Source organism: Atta colombica, unplaced genomic scaffold, assembly GCF_001594045.1.
Source record: "Atta colombica isolate Treedump-2 unplaced genomic scaffold, Acol1.0 scaffold55, whole genome shotgun sequence".
Lineage (NCBI taxonomy): Eukaryota > Metazoa > Arthropoda > Insecta > Hymenoptera > Formicidae > Atta > Atta colombica.
The window spans coordinates 2,001,638-2,015,172 of record NW_017259545.1 but is presented as its reverse complement, the minus strand read 5'-3'; the positions used below and the strand labels follow the sequence as shown (position 1 = coordinate 2,015,172).

The 13,535-nt window shown below is 31.9% G+C and overlaps 1 protein-coding gene across 2 annotated transcripts in view; it reads right to left on the bottom strand.

The window, feature by feature from the left end:
- LOC108691908 (carbonic anhydrase-related protein 10) overlaps positions 1 to 13,535 on the bottom strand; it is a 166,477-nt gene that overhangs the window by 80,538 nt on the left and 72,404 nt on the right. The window lies entirely within an intron of this gene.

The following is a 13,535-nucleotide window of genomic DNA, read 5'->3' as shown; positions in this document are numbered from 1 at the left end:
ATAAAAGTTTTTTTAATATAAAAATTATAAAATTTAAATTAAATTAAATATTTAATATCATTACATATTTGCGTTATTACATAAAAAATTCAAAGTGAAGTTCTGAAAATTAGATGAAAACTGGATTGAGGAAAAACTTGGCTTTGAAAATTGAAAAAAAGTTATAGACCTTTTTAAAAAGCATCCTTTTTAAAGTAAAAAACATTATTTATCGAGAAATAAAAAAACTGATCGAAATTTGTACTATGTTACTATTTGAGTTGAGAACTTTTACACCAACTTAATGTTTCGCGGAAAACTGAACATTTATATATTAAGATTTTATCATTCCACGTTACGAAGGATCGATAGATAAATGCAAGAAATGCCCTGATATTTTAGTCGTCGCGAGATTTGTTTCGTAAAAACTTGTCAAGATGCGATGTTGCCCGTAAATCACAACGACACAGTGTGTAACGCGATAACGACACGATTGTGTCGCCTGCGAGTGACTACTCATCGCAAAGAGTGATGCGCAACGGCAACCAACGGCAACGTGATTGATAGCGCATACATCGGCTTTATCCGCCTGTTATCCTCTACTACTCCGCAATCTGGTTCCCTAGAAAATACGTGTATCGAGCGCGTGACAAATTTATTTTCAGTCACTCTAAGAGCACGCTTCTAATCGCACCGGATCGATTCGGCAAATGGTTGGTTGAAAGGAACTTATTACTTCACTATCTACATTTGAAAGAAAACACGGAATCTACTATGTGTCGATGAGAAAAAAAATAGACGTAAAATATAGGAAGGAAGAAATAGTCCTTTCCACTTTCTAGAAATATGGATTTAAGTTCAGTTTGTAAATAAACTCTTTTAATAGTCCAACCACGGCGTCCAATTTACTCAGCGTTCGTGACCACAAGCGTTTTAAAAATGCGACAATGAACGCAACGTGAAAGAAAAGAAAAATCTCCACCCTCCTGCCATATTTTTTCCATCCCTTTCTCGCGACCTGTACCACGCATAGTTAAGTCGGCGCACTTGTATTCAGCGGGAAGTGATAAAGATGGAAAGTGGTTGGCATTTGCAAGTTTATTCCACTTCTTTAATTCCGACTGCTCTTTTCTCCCCCCCCCCCTCCCCTCTCCGCGATAGCGATTCACGCGCAACCACAAGCATGCGGAAAAATATATGTATACGGGAAAAATCTTCCTCTCCCTTTTATCCAACAAGCCTGAATCGTTGTTCGCGGTGGCAAAAACCACGGAATCGTATTTTGTGTGTTTTGTCGGCTGCCGCTGCTTTGTTCGTTGTATATTTCACCAAGTTTCAACCACAAACTGAAATATTCACTCAACATCGCGTTATACGCCGATCTGTTTCTACCTTCGATTAAAATCGATGACACGCGTCGCGAGAAATAACACGACAAATCAGGAATCGCTATTCTTTCCCTCAATCACATCCCGTCCGCATGTTGGCTTTTAATTGCTAGAATGTCGTTGAATACGACGTTTTGTATAACGACGTAATGTCGATTAGTTCAGATATAGATAAATAATTGATTTCTGTTACGTGATTAAAGCTACACGATTGGAAGAATTCATGTTTATAGATTTTAGACCCTTTGCGTTTATAGTAACAAAATTTTGTAGAGATGAAAAATTATTGTTTTGGGCTCAAAATACTCCATAAATATAATACATTAAATCCATGCCATTTCGAGATATATTTTTTGAAACATTGATATAATACTTATTTTATAAAATATAAAATATCTCATAAACTATTCGTCTTTTGGTAATCTTAATTAATACTTTTTTTGCACAAAATAATGAAACGAATCAATTGGTATAAAGAAGACAACTGCTTTAAAAAAAGTTTAACAAGGATCACAGCTTTAACAAAAATAAAAAATTTTTATTATGCAAGAGCTATGGTATAAGACATTCTGTAAATGTAAACAATTTTTAATCTATTTTAGTATTAACTTTGTTCTCCTGTCAAAATGTTATTTCGATAACTTTTATACTACTATTAATATTTATTACGCTATTAAGATTAGAAATTTTAAGAATCTTGTTTAAAAAACAATATAACACATTTCAGGTTCATCATTTCTCCCATAATTCACTTCTTGAAACATTATTTTAATGAGATTGTTATCGTCGAAAATGATAAACTATCGTTTGCCTGGCTCGTTTGTCCGTTTTCATCTAATCCGGAAATTCGTGACAGCTCCTCGTCGTCATGAAATTTGATTTGAATTCATCTTCGACTAACTCGCGCCAAATGTTCGATTCCGTCGAATCTAAAACGCAACGATGCAAGAATTTCGCCGATATACATATATAGACACGCGCTTACATTTGCAATCTTCGTGCAAACTTCTGTGCGACGGAATATACAACACCGCCGACCGTCGCTTCGCACGAAATTTCCGCGTGCGTAGACTCAGTAATCCCGCGAAGCAGCCAGAGATGGAAGCTATTAGAAGTTTTCGATTCGGCTTGTTAATTATCCGAGACTTGATTTCTCACGTCGGAATTTGCGCACAGTGACAGCGACGATTTAATCCGTACCTGGCAACTTCATCACACTGCTGAGAGAGCTGCCGAGTGTGTGGATCGAAGATCCATGTGTGTAATGTGCAATACGTCTTTTCAATCGTATTCTACTCTATAGTTGATAATCGCTAAATCTATTACGTAACAAGAATTATAAATACGACTTATAGAAAAATAAAGTTAATTTATTTAACCCTTATCTCTAGAGGTATATTTTTTCTAACGGACAGATTTTTAACAACATGCTTTTTAAGTTCTGCTGATCGGGAATATAAAGTTGAATTTTAGAAATTCAAAATAACGCAAAAATTTTTTATATTAGTGTCATTTTTTGAAATTATATTTAAAAAATTTTTCTTGGTCGCTAATTATGAATCTAAAATCAAATTTAAAAAAATTTTAAACAGTGAATTTGAAAACTGAAAGATACTTGATGAATTTATCAGTTACATTGAATTTTGCTTCTTTTCTATCACTTACAGAAATTATTATTGTAAAAAAATAATTTTTATAAAATGTTTATCATAAATATATTGCTATTATATTATGCTATTATATTATGAAAAAAAGATACGCATAAGTCCCTATAAGGGTTAAGATGTACGACAAAAACGGTTTTGTTAAAATATATACAAATTTAGTTAGTATACAGGTCTAGGAATAATTTTGTTGTAACTAACTTTGTTGTAATTATCAAAATAATTATGTAGGACGTTCAAGCTAGCTGCTAGAATGTCAAAACTTTTTGGAACATTATTCATCATGCTTGAATTTTCGACATAATTATTTTGGTACTCCAACAAAATTATTTGTAGATCTACATCTATCTAGATTTTTAGCTACTTTAGCAAAATAATTCTATTCGTGCAGAAATTTAAATTATGTCTCTTTATATGTAAAAACTACGTATATCCATAAAAATTTCCAATATAAATATAGAAAATATGTCTTTGTAGAAATTCCTTATATATATTAGAAAGTCAAAGTTCATCCTTCAGTCTGAAAATAAACATAGATTTAAATAGAAGATTGGCACCTTTAATGAAATTCTAATATTCTAACCGCTAAAAGCTTACATGTGCACAAACCAACGCTGGCTTTGGCAACTAATCGATCAGATATCGGACACGTGTGGTATGACCACGTGGCCAAATTCCATGACATTTCGCAAATTAGTGAAATTCCGAGAAATTCCCATCTGCTGGCATCGCCGCGGACCGCAGGATTTCATTAGTGTTCTTATACATGTAAAGGTGTGTCAACCGCAATCAGATTTCAAAAATTTTACTGGTTGTGTCAGTACAAATTGCGGATATTCGCGGAGAAAACGAAATTACAAACTGTGCAGTTTTGTTGTTGTTTTTTTTTTTTTTTTTTTTTTTTTTTTTTTATTAATTAAATGCAGTATATTTCATATGCGTTTGACGCATGAACAAAATTTTGGGCTAAATGAAAAGAAGAAAAACTATATATTTGAAAATGCACATGAGAGATGCATAGATTTACGTGTATAGATTAACCTTTGATCCGTATTACAAAATATAAAATGTCGTTCTAATTCGCGACTAAATCTGAACCCGACCGAAACCCATTGATCATAAATCGCGGTGAAAATTTCGTTGACCCTGACGCAAACGCTACGGTTGGGCACATCGCTTGGCGTCATGGGAGAGATCAATGCATCATTTTGCGCGGGATGGCAGAGTGGGTCAAAAAGACCGACATAAATCTTCACCTGCGAGAATTTTTATGACGCCGTTACGCCTTCACATCGAAAAGCACGATCCATTTTGCACCTGCATTAATGACGAACGCCGCACCATATGGTATACATCATATAAATATCGCAACCCGAAATAATATTCGCCCATGAAATCAATTACATTTCCAATGAATCACTATACGCGTTATCAGGATATCGCTGTACGGTTGTTGGCCGATGAAAATTACGTTTTTACGAAAACCCGTTATTTCAAAACACCGCGTTCATAAATAATCATAATATCGATCCTACAGCAAATTCATTCCTCTGCCACAGAAGTTTTCTGTCACCTTTTTATAGAGTCTACTTTCTACCTGTAAAATATGAAAATAGCGCAAGGTGCGCTGCCATGGCGCGACCTAATGTCACTTTACAAATGAAGGCAAGCTATTTTTATTTGGCTAACACGTCGTTTCCATTCCAGGAGTGAATGTTGCATTTCCATCTTTCCGTTGCATCTCGAAAAGAAAGAAAGGTCAAATTTACATGCTTCGTCTTCTTCCAAAAATTATCGTATATGCGTCATTCAAATGTATGAAAGCTTTTCCTACAATATTAATTTATTTATAATATTCTATTTTAATTTTATACATTAATGTCTGCAAAATTAGATTGTGTTAAATACTTGATATCCTTTTATTTTGAAAGCATAAATTCTCATAATATAAAATTGGAAAAATTGTGTTAAATTTAACACATTCCACATGTCTCAAACGGTTCACTCAAATTTTTGTGTTAATTTAATATAAGAGTATATTAGGAAGTAACACAATATTATGTAAAAAATTAATACAAAAAATGTAACACTAACACAATTTGTAAGTGAAAAAACATTGGAAAAGTGTTATTTCTTCAGTAAAAGTAAACTTATATTAAATTAATATATTTTATTTATTTAGAATTTACATTATTTTCGTTATTCACATAAATTGTTATTATGTGTGTTATTTTAACACTAGGGAATATTAAATATCAATTTAACATACAAAATTCAAATTGCACAATTACAGGATATTAAATTAAACTCAGGTATGTTAAAAATTGCACACAAAAATTTTAACAATTTTATCAGTTTTAACACAAAATATTTGTAATACACAGCAAAATTAAACAAGACAAAGGTCCGATGAACATTTCATTTATGCTCAGAGCCATAGAATTAATTTCTTCATCCACTATCTAAATAATGCACACGATGCATTCTCTCAGGACCGAGGTGGCGTGCGAGAAAGTGAACTGCTGCATATGTAAGCGCGAGACGGTTTTGATTACTGCGGTATGTTCGGCTATGCCAAGTAGGAATCCCGGATTTACGCACGCAAGTGGTCGTTTCCGGCTAGAGCGAACATGGCATATTCGCTTGGCAATCTCGTCGGCCGAATAGTTGAGCTTTCGAGCAAACTTTGATTGACCGAATGATGGACTTGCTTATCGGAAACTAAACGTATCTAAGCAGCTGCTCGCTCGGCATAGTTAAATATAGTTAGTCGCGTGAATTTCTCATATCTGTCCTATAAATCTCGCTATTGTGAAGGAATCATTGAATTTCATCATCGGCATAATGGCATTTATAAAAACGCTAAAAAAAGAATAATGAGGAATTAAGCGTTCTCTTTATATTAAGTCATAAGAGAAATTACCCAGTCGATACGAACTAAATAATACCAATGTTATTATTTCACACTTAACAATGTAACTGTTATGTAATACCATATGTAATATTATATTTGTATTGTTGAGTGCGAAATTATAATATTAATGTTTCGTTACTTTTAGTTTGTTTCGACTGGGTATATTTCATATCATTTGCATATCGTTTAAAGTGTTATTTTACCGTCTCATTAAAACAATAAAATATATTCATTATATGAAATATATTATAATTAAAACAGTTATCTGAAATATATTATAAATTCTGAAATTTTCTTTAACTTGCAAAAGAAAACTTTGCCTTCTTGGATTATTTACAAAATAAACTGTGTGCTAAACTGACAGAATTTATCAGGCGATTCTTAAATATATTCTTAATATTCTGAATATATACCAAGAATTCCGATTTAGTACGCAATGCGGAATGCAAACGGTATATTCGTTTAGCTTTCTGAAGATAGCGTCGCAAGATATTTATGTTCATAGAAATGACCTACAGGACACACTGTGAATATTTCAGATGAACTTGGAAAATTCGTATCAAATATTCAAAAGTGTGGCGTTTTATTTTTGTCAAAGATCTCCGATTTAAACAATATGTTCTGAAATTCTTCGTATACCTTCGTTTCAACAGATTGTGGAAGACATATCGAATATATTACAGATTTTAAAATATGTATATTAAAAAGACCAAATAATTATTAAAACAATTATTTAATGTTAAAAAAATTGAGATATGTGTAAATTTGAATTATACTTGATATAAAAAATATAATTTCTTGTAAATAACTTTTCTTGTTTCATTATTACTAAAGAAAATTAGATTTTATTAGCATAAATTTAATTGATAAATAAAATAATTTCTTTAATATTTCAAAAAAAACCTTTAAAAGTGACTTCAAGGCGCGCGCGCGCGCGTCTTTGCTTCTTTTTCGTATATGTATTAGGTTAAAACAAAAATTTGTAGTGTTATAAAATACTTCAAAATTCAAGCAGTTATAATTCATTGAAAATGAACAAAAGTTAAATTTTAAAAAAGAATTTAAATTTCAAAATCTGTATTTTCATGAAAAGTCACTATGTCTTTTTAGTTTTTGTTAATTTAGAAATTTTTACGTAAAAAAACAAACTAAACAAAATAGAAAATTTTCTTCTCACTTGGATTTGTCATATGTCTAAAAAAACTAGCAAAAAATTGTCTTATAATTTTCCCTATAAAATCATTTGTATAAAAGTGTTTTAAAAATTTTTTGTATTGAGTTATTGTGTGTGTGTGTGTGTATGTGTGTGGTGTGTGTGTGTGTGTGTGTGTGTGTGTGTGTGTGTGTGTGTGCGTGTGCGTGTTAAATAAAAAGAACACATATTTATTTTAGTTATGTAAAACTACGCAGTGTTCTTCTGTTCGACTGTTAGAAAACATTCGGTATTCGTGCAACCATTTGTAAAATTGCCTCAGCGTTTGCTTTCGTATTTCGATATTTCCGCCTTGTTCCCGTATGGATCTAAACGTCGAGTCCGGCCATTTCACGCTTGTTGAGCAGCGGACAACTTCGCAATTTGGGTAAAGAACCGTATCGAGTGCAGAGTTCAAGAAATTTTTGCTTTTATTGTCCAGCGTTTAAATTAAAAAAGAAAATTATTGCATCTTCTAATAATATAAATAAGAAATATAATAGAAATAGAAAATAATTATATTTACAATATATATTGTTATACAATAATAATCTTGTCCAAATCCGCAATGAGAGAACGTTCGATTAAAGCCGGCGGTGGAGAAAACACATTTACAGATGAGGTGACTTATTCCGCAACGAGGAATTACTTATTTTCTCAGTTGTCGCACCAACTAGGAAGCACTCTCTACGTAGCTGCACAAATATCGTGAGGCTTTCGAATATTTAGAACGCAGAAGCCCGCAATTCCCGGCGGTAAACTGGTTTGTGCGGTAATTTCAATTATCGTATTGCATGGAGATTCGTCTAACTTCTCCCTCATAAATACATTAGTGTTAGTGATTTAACGCGGATGTGCAAATATCCGGGTAGTCGGGCATTCTCAGTTGCTACCGAAAACTTAGCTGGCAAACCCAGCCCAGGTACGTCAGGAGTTTGAAAAGGCCATTCATTCGGGTAAATATTTGGACGACAAGGAAATAGGCTTCACAATTTCTGCCGGAAAAACTACTTCTTTTTTTCAACACTCTGAGATCAAGTTCGTCAAGTTCCTATATGTTCCACATGACTTTTATCAACGTACGTGAATCTTAAAGTATATTCCGAAGTACAAATATCAAAAGCTAACTCTATCTGCTAACTCTTTCTGCAGAGTTTCTGCAAATTGGAAATTTCGCTATGCCGCAGGTATACAGAGAATGCAAAAAGTGTTCATTTATAGGAAAAATTTTTATTTAAAAAAATTATTTTAAAAATCCTTATTTGTGATAAACAAACATTAATTAGTAAAAATATCTCAAAAATACCGTTGCAAGCCCGCGTGGGCTTGCACCGGCATTTTTATATTATTGATTTATTTTTGAAGTCATAACTCTTTCCGTAATAAATTAATTAGTAATTTATTAACAAAAGTACGTTCCTAATATAAAGAACTTTGCAAAAATAATTGTGTTTTATGACTTTACAAATTAAATTTCTCAACTGTACAAACATTTTTTTGTGCATGCAAATAATACAATTTTATTTTCGCTTATTATTAAGATATTATAATTATGATTATATTTTAATTATGATCTTGTTAGTAAAATAATTTTGAGAAATACAGTCTATTTTATTTTTCGTTAATAAATTGCTAATTAATAATAATGTTTACTTTTTAAAAATAAAGTTTTTTAAAAAGATGTCTTCACTGTGTGAATATTTTTCGCATTCAACAGGACTGGGCATGTATTTGAAATATTTTTATTTGAAAAACAGTATTGGTAAGATAATTTATTTTGTATTTTGTGTTTATTCGAAATACATGAAAATATTTTGTATTATATATTTCAATAGGAACATATAAAAGTATTTTGTATTTTATACTTCAGTATTAATAACAAAAGGTTATGAAAATATTTTGTATTTTGTATTTCAAATACTAATATTGATAATTGACTTTATTATTTGAATTACAAGATAAAAAAGCTTTCAATCTTTCGATTTTAAATACAAAATACATAATACTTTTATAGGTTCCGCTAAAACAAAAAATACAAAATACGCTTGCAAATAGTGTGTTTTAAATAAAAGTATTTCAAATAGATGCCCAGCCTTGGCATTCACTTTCATGAATGTGCACGTTTTCCTTATTATCGCGAATAGAGAACGTTTTTGCGTCTATTGCATTAAAATTTAAAACAGCTTTTTTACAGTGGTTCGTGATACAACGCGTGGGTGGAGGCACACCGATCTCCCGAGAAACGTGTTACATTTTTCAGCGTCTTTAGTCGGAAAGACATATATTCTCACCGCACCGTGGAAATTTCATCTTCAGCTTCGTAGGGCTTCTCTTCTCGGGCTTAAGAAACTATACGTCGAGGAACGGGGTGCTGCCAATGCTACTAGTTGCGTGGTGGAGTAAAGGAAAGACCGAGGCGCGCCGAGCTTAATCCCGTCGTCCTGGAAAAGTTCTGCGTTCGCGGAGATTTTCCCGCAAGCCATCTCGTCCGGAGCGCGTTTTTTTTATTCGTCCGATGATTCACATTGACTTCGCCGCAATTCGCGACCCTAATAATCCCCGCGACTTGTTTCCACGGGCGCGAATGGAAAATCGCCATCGAATGCGGTCGTTTAATCTTCTAAAATCGATGCGAACACGAACACGTTTGAATGCATCGTACATGAATGAATTAGCATTCATCATGGGAACGAAAACTTCGGAATATAAAATTAGAAGATTAAGATATTTCGCTTGTTTACACTAAAAAAAAATTTACTATAGCTTAATAAATATCTTTGTGAATATTTGTAAGTAAATATTTATTTATAGTAAATAAACATTTAATCAATGAAAAAATGATAGTTAAATCAAATTAATGATTCTTGTATCAAATAAATATATTCAGTAAATGTTTTTACTTACAAATATTTAAAAAAATATTTATTAATAATACATTTTTTTCAATGTACAATTCACTGCAGAAATATAAATGTCAGCAAAATTTTTACAAACTAGTTTACAAACAATACAACTAGTTTACAAACTAGTTTTGAATAATTTTTACATAATATTTGTGTTACTTCCTAACATTCAACTTGTGTTAAACTGACACAAAAATTTGAGTGAACCGTTTGGGACGTGAAATGTATTAAATTTAATATAAATTTTTAAAAGTGGCAACTAAAAAATGCTGAATTCTAATACATAAAACCGATTCAAAGGTATATAAAAAATAAAAATTGGACGTTCAACACTTTTGTTTTCTAAATTCGATAAAACTTTATACTATATACTTAAAAATTTTTTCTTATATTTCAAGAACCGAATCTGATGAAAATATTTCAATTTTCGACAATTTTGGGTTCATCGTCAAAAATTATCCTAAAAACAGTCTTCATATACTTTTACAGAAAACTTTGTAAACTAGTGTATTATAAACATTAGCGATTTAATTTTGTGAAGGGCGCCGCCGAGTTCTATTAAATTAGTTACTCTTACGTTGTTTTTTTTTCTCGGTATCTTCGTACCTATTTGAGAAGAGTGCCGGTAAATCTGAAACACGCGGCATGTTCGCGAATAATCGAAGCAATATATCTTAAAACTTCTTTTTTCTTTCGTTTCACATTTATAATATAACAACGGTAACAAAGTTCAGCCTGCAGTTTGCTCGAATACCCTCGAGGTGAAATCAAAGATATATCATGTACTGCAGCACGTCGCTCATAAAATCAGAACCGTTTCGTAAATGCAGTTGCCGGGACGGTGCATTTTGAGGTCGAAAAAAGCATAAGTGCTCAACTTGCAATCTGCGCTGTAATGTAACCAGATTATTCCGCTGTCGCATAAATACACGAGGAAATGCAATTGTTCATGCACGCTGCACTCGCGCAGACTTTGTGAAATTGGCAGCCTTCCACGTTCATACTCAAATAAAATATATACTACATAACATTAAAGAAACATATTTGTTAAAGCTATTAAGAAAATTACGTTAATAATTTCTTGTCTTCAATCTGCTTAATTTTTCATTAACAAAATTTTGAATTACGTAGTAATGCACTTCAAGTAAAATTAAATTTCCGAGACGCTGGGAGTAGAAACGAGATCTTATTTCGGAGCTAAATTCAAGGGTACTTTGACATTTTCAACTAAAAGTTATCTAGGAGTATGTTGTAGTAACGTTAAATAAAAAAAAAAAATTAGCAAAAAAAGTAGCGAGTAATCAGATTTTCGCTGAAAAAAACTCGTCTCCAAATTTATCAAAGATTTCGTACATAAAAGAGAACACGGTGCAACTAGGAGGGAACCCTGCATAATGGAAAAAGCAGAGTACGTAATGTTCAGTTCAAAATGTGCGCTTTAAAACGAAAATCCTCATCTGATCACGATATGAGATAGTGAATCTTAAAAATCGATTTCTTATGGTTATGGTAATAAGTCACCTAATCGATTTCAATGACATAGCGAGTGTATCTAACATGCGAACCATTCCATAAAACTTTATATATTTCCTTCTACATTAGTTGCAAGTCGTAAGACAGTCAATCTGAAGCAACAATTTTAAAATTAATGATTCTTCAGATTGACTGTTGCAACAAGTTTGCGATCGACTTGCCACTAATGTAAAAACCAAGATAACATAATGATGCGATAATATAAAATAATCTTAAAAAATTTAAAAAAGATCAATAAAATTTAGAAAATATCAATTAATTTATTAATGTGCGATCTTTATTAACAAAGATAGTAATAGTATTGTATGTTTCAACAGTCTTCTTTAACTTTAAAATATTCATAAAAATTTACGTAAAAATAAAAATTAAAATAAATTATAAATTAAAACGGAACGTGATGATCATTGTTGATCTATTTAATCTTTATTAGATATTAATTTATATTAATGCTTAATCTTAAAAGATATATATACTTATGTACATATAATACAACCTTTTACCCGACAATCCTTTCTAAAGCAATTAATAAATAAATTGCAAAAATGCTAAGATAAAATGTAAGCTAAGTATAATAATAAATTAATGAATGATGTTTTATCGACAATAACAAAAAGATACTTAGTATTCGATAATATTATAATAATAAAAGATAATACACCCTTTCATTTTATTGAAGTTGAATTCTTGCATTTTCCTTAAGCATTCTTTTGACATCCGCATTACACAGAGATCAAAGTCTGAATTAACAGAGAAAAATGAAGTTCTGTGTTCGCAAAAATATTGCTTGTGATAACGATATTACTGGCACTTTGCGAAGCAAGCTTAATTTCGTTGCAACACTCGAGCTAATCGATGGCGAAATTCTGTGGCGCTTGTAAATTCCGAAATGAGATCAACAACTTCCTCCCCAACGTCAACAGGCTGAAGAGATATTCGTAGGGTTTGCACGATCGAAGGAAATACGAGAGGAAAGGGACGACTGAGGAGTAACCGAAATTTTTGGCGTTTTATGCGAACGCCCGAGTATACGGCACTGTTTTTCGTGTGGCAGCTGGCTCGCATAGCGGAACAACACTAAACTCAAGACCCAGGACCGACATGGTGCAGTCTTATCGGCGCGCCGGCCTTATTTTTAATAAAAACTACGAAGGGAAAGAGGATGGTGCGAGATTAAAAAATTCACCAGCGCTCGGAGGCACTCGATGGCCTCGTAACTTAAAATTAAGAAAATTAGGAAGCCGCATGACCGACTAAGCTCGCGAAACGCTTACATGCTGTTCTCAGGAATTTAATAATAATCACTTAATGAATGATGCACCTGCATCGATACACCGCGAAACTTTATTCAATTTTATTTATTCAATTATTTTTATAAGCTGAATTTTGATGGTAATTAATTGATCTCACGTTATTATAACAAAGAAATATGATCTTAATATGATAAATTATATAACTATTGTATGTAAAGAATGTTGCATTATAAAACTAATTTTAATTATGTGATATAGTTTACACGACGTTCTCAAGACATTCTATTATTAACGTCACATAAACCTTAGCATTTGTTTAGCATTATAGTAAAGTTGCGAGAATTTTGCGTAAAATGAACAAACTTGGAACGGGTCGGTTAAGTTTTCCATTTTGTCTATCATACCGTACGACAGTCGGAAATATAAAAAAGAATAAAGAATAAAGAATGCGGAAATTATACTCGACATATAAAAGCGAAAAAATATTGTAGGCGCAGTAAATGTTTCTCGACACATAATAAATGATCATTATATTACATAATAAAAATAGTAATTAACAATTCCCATACGCTTACGTTTATCATTATTCTGAATTAAATAGATCAGTTTAACGAGTATCTGACATTTGCAAAGCTTCTATTAATCCTTCTTTAATCCTCCAAATCTAACGCTAATAGATCTATAAGACTCATTTAATTTTTATTAATTAATT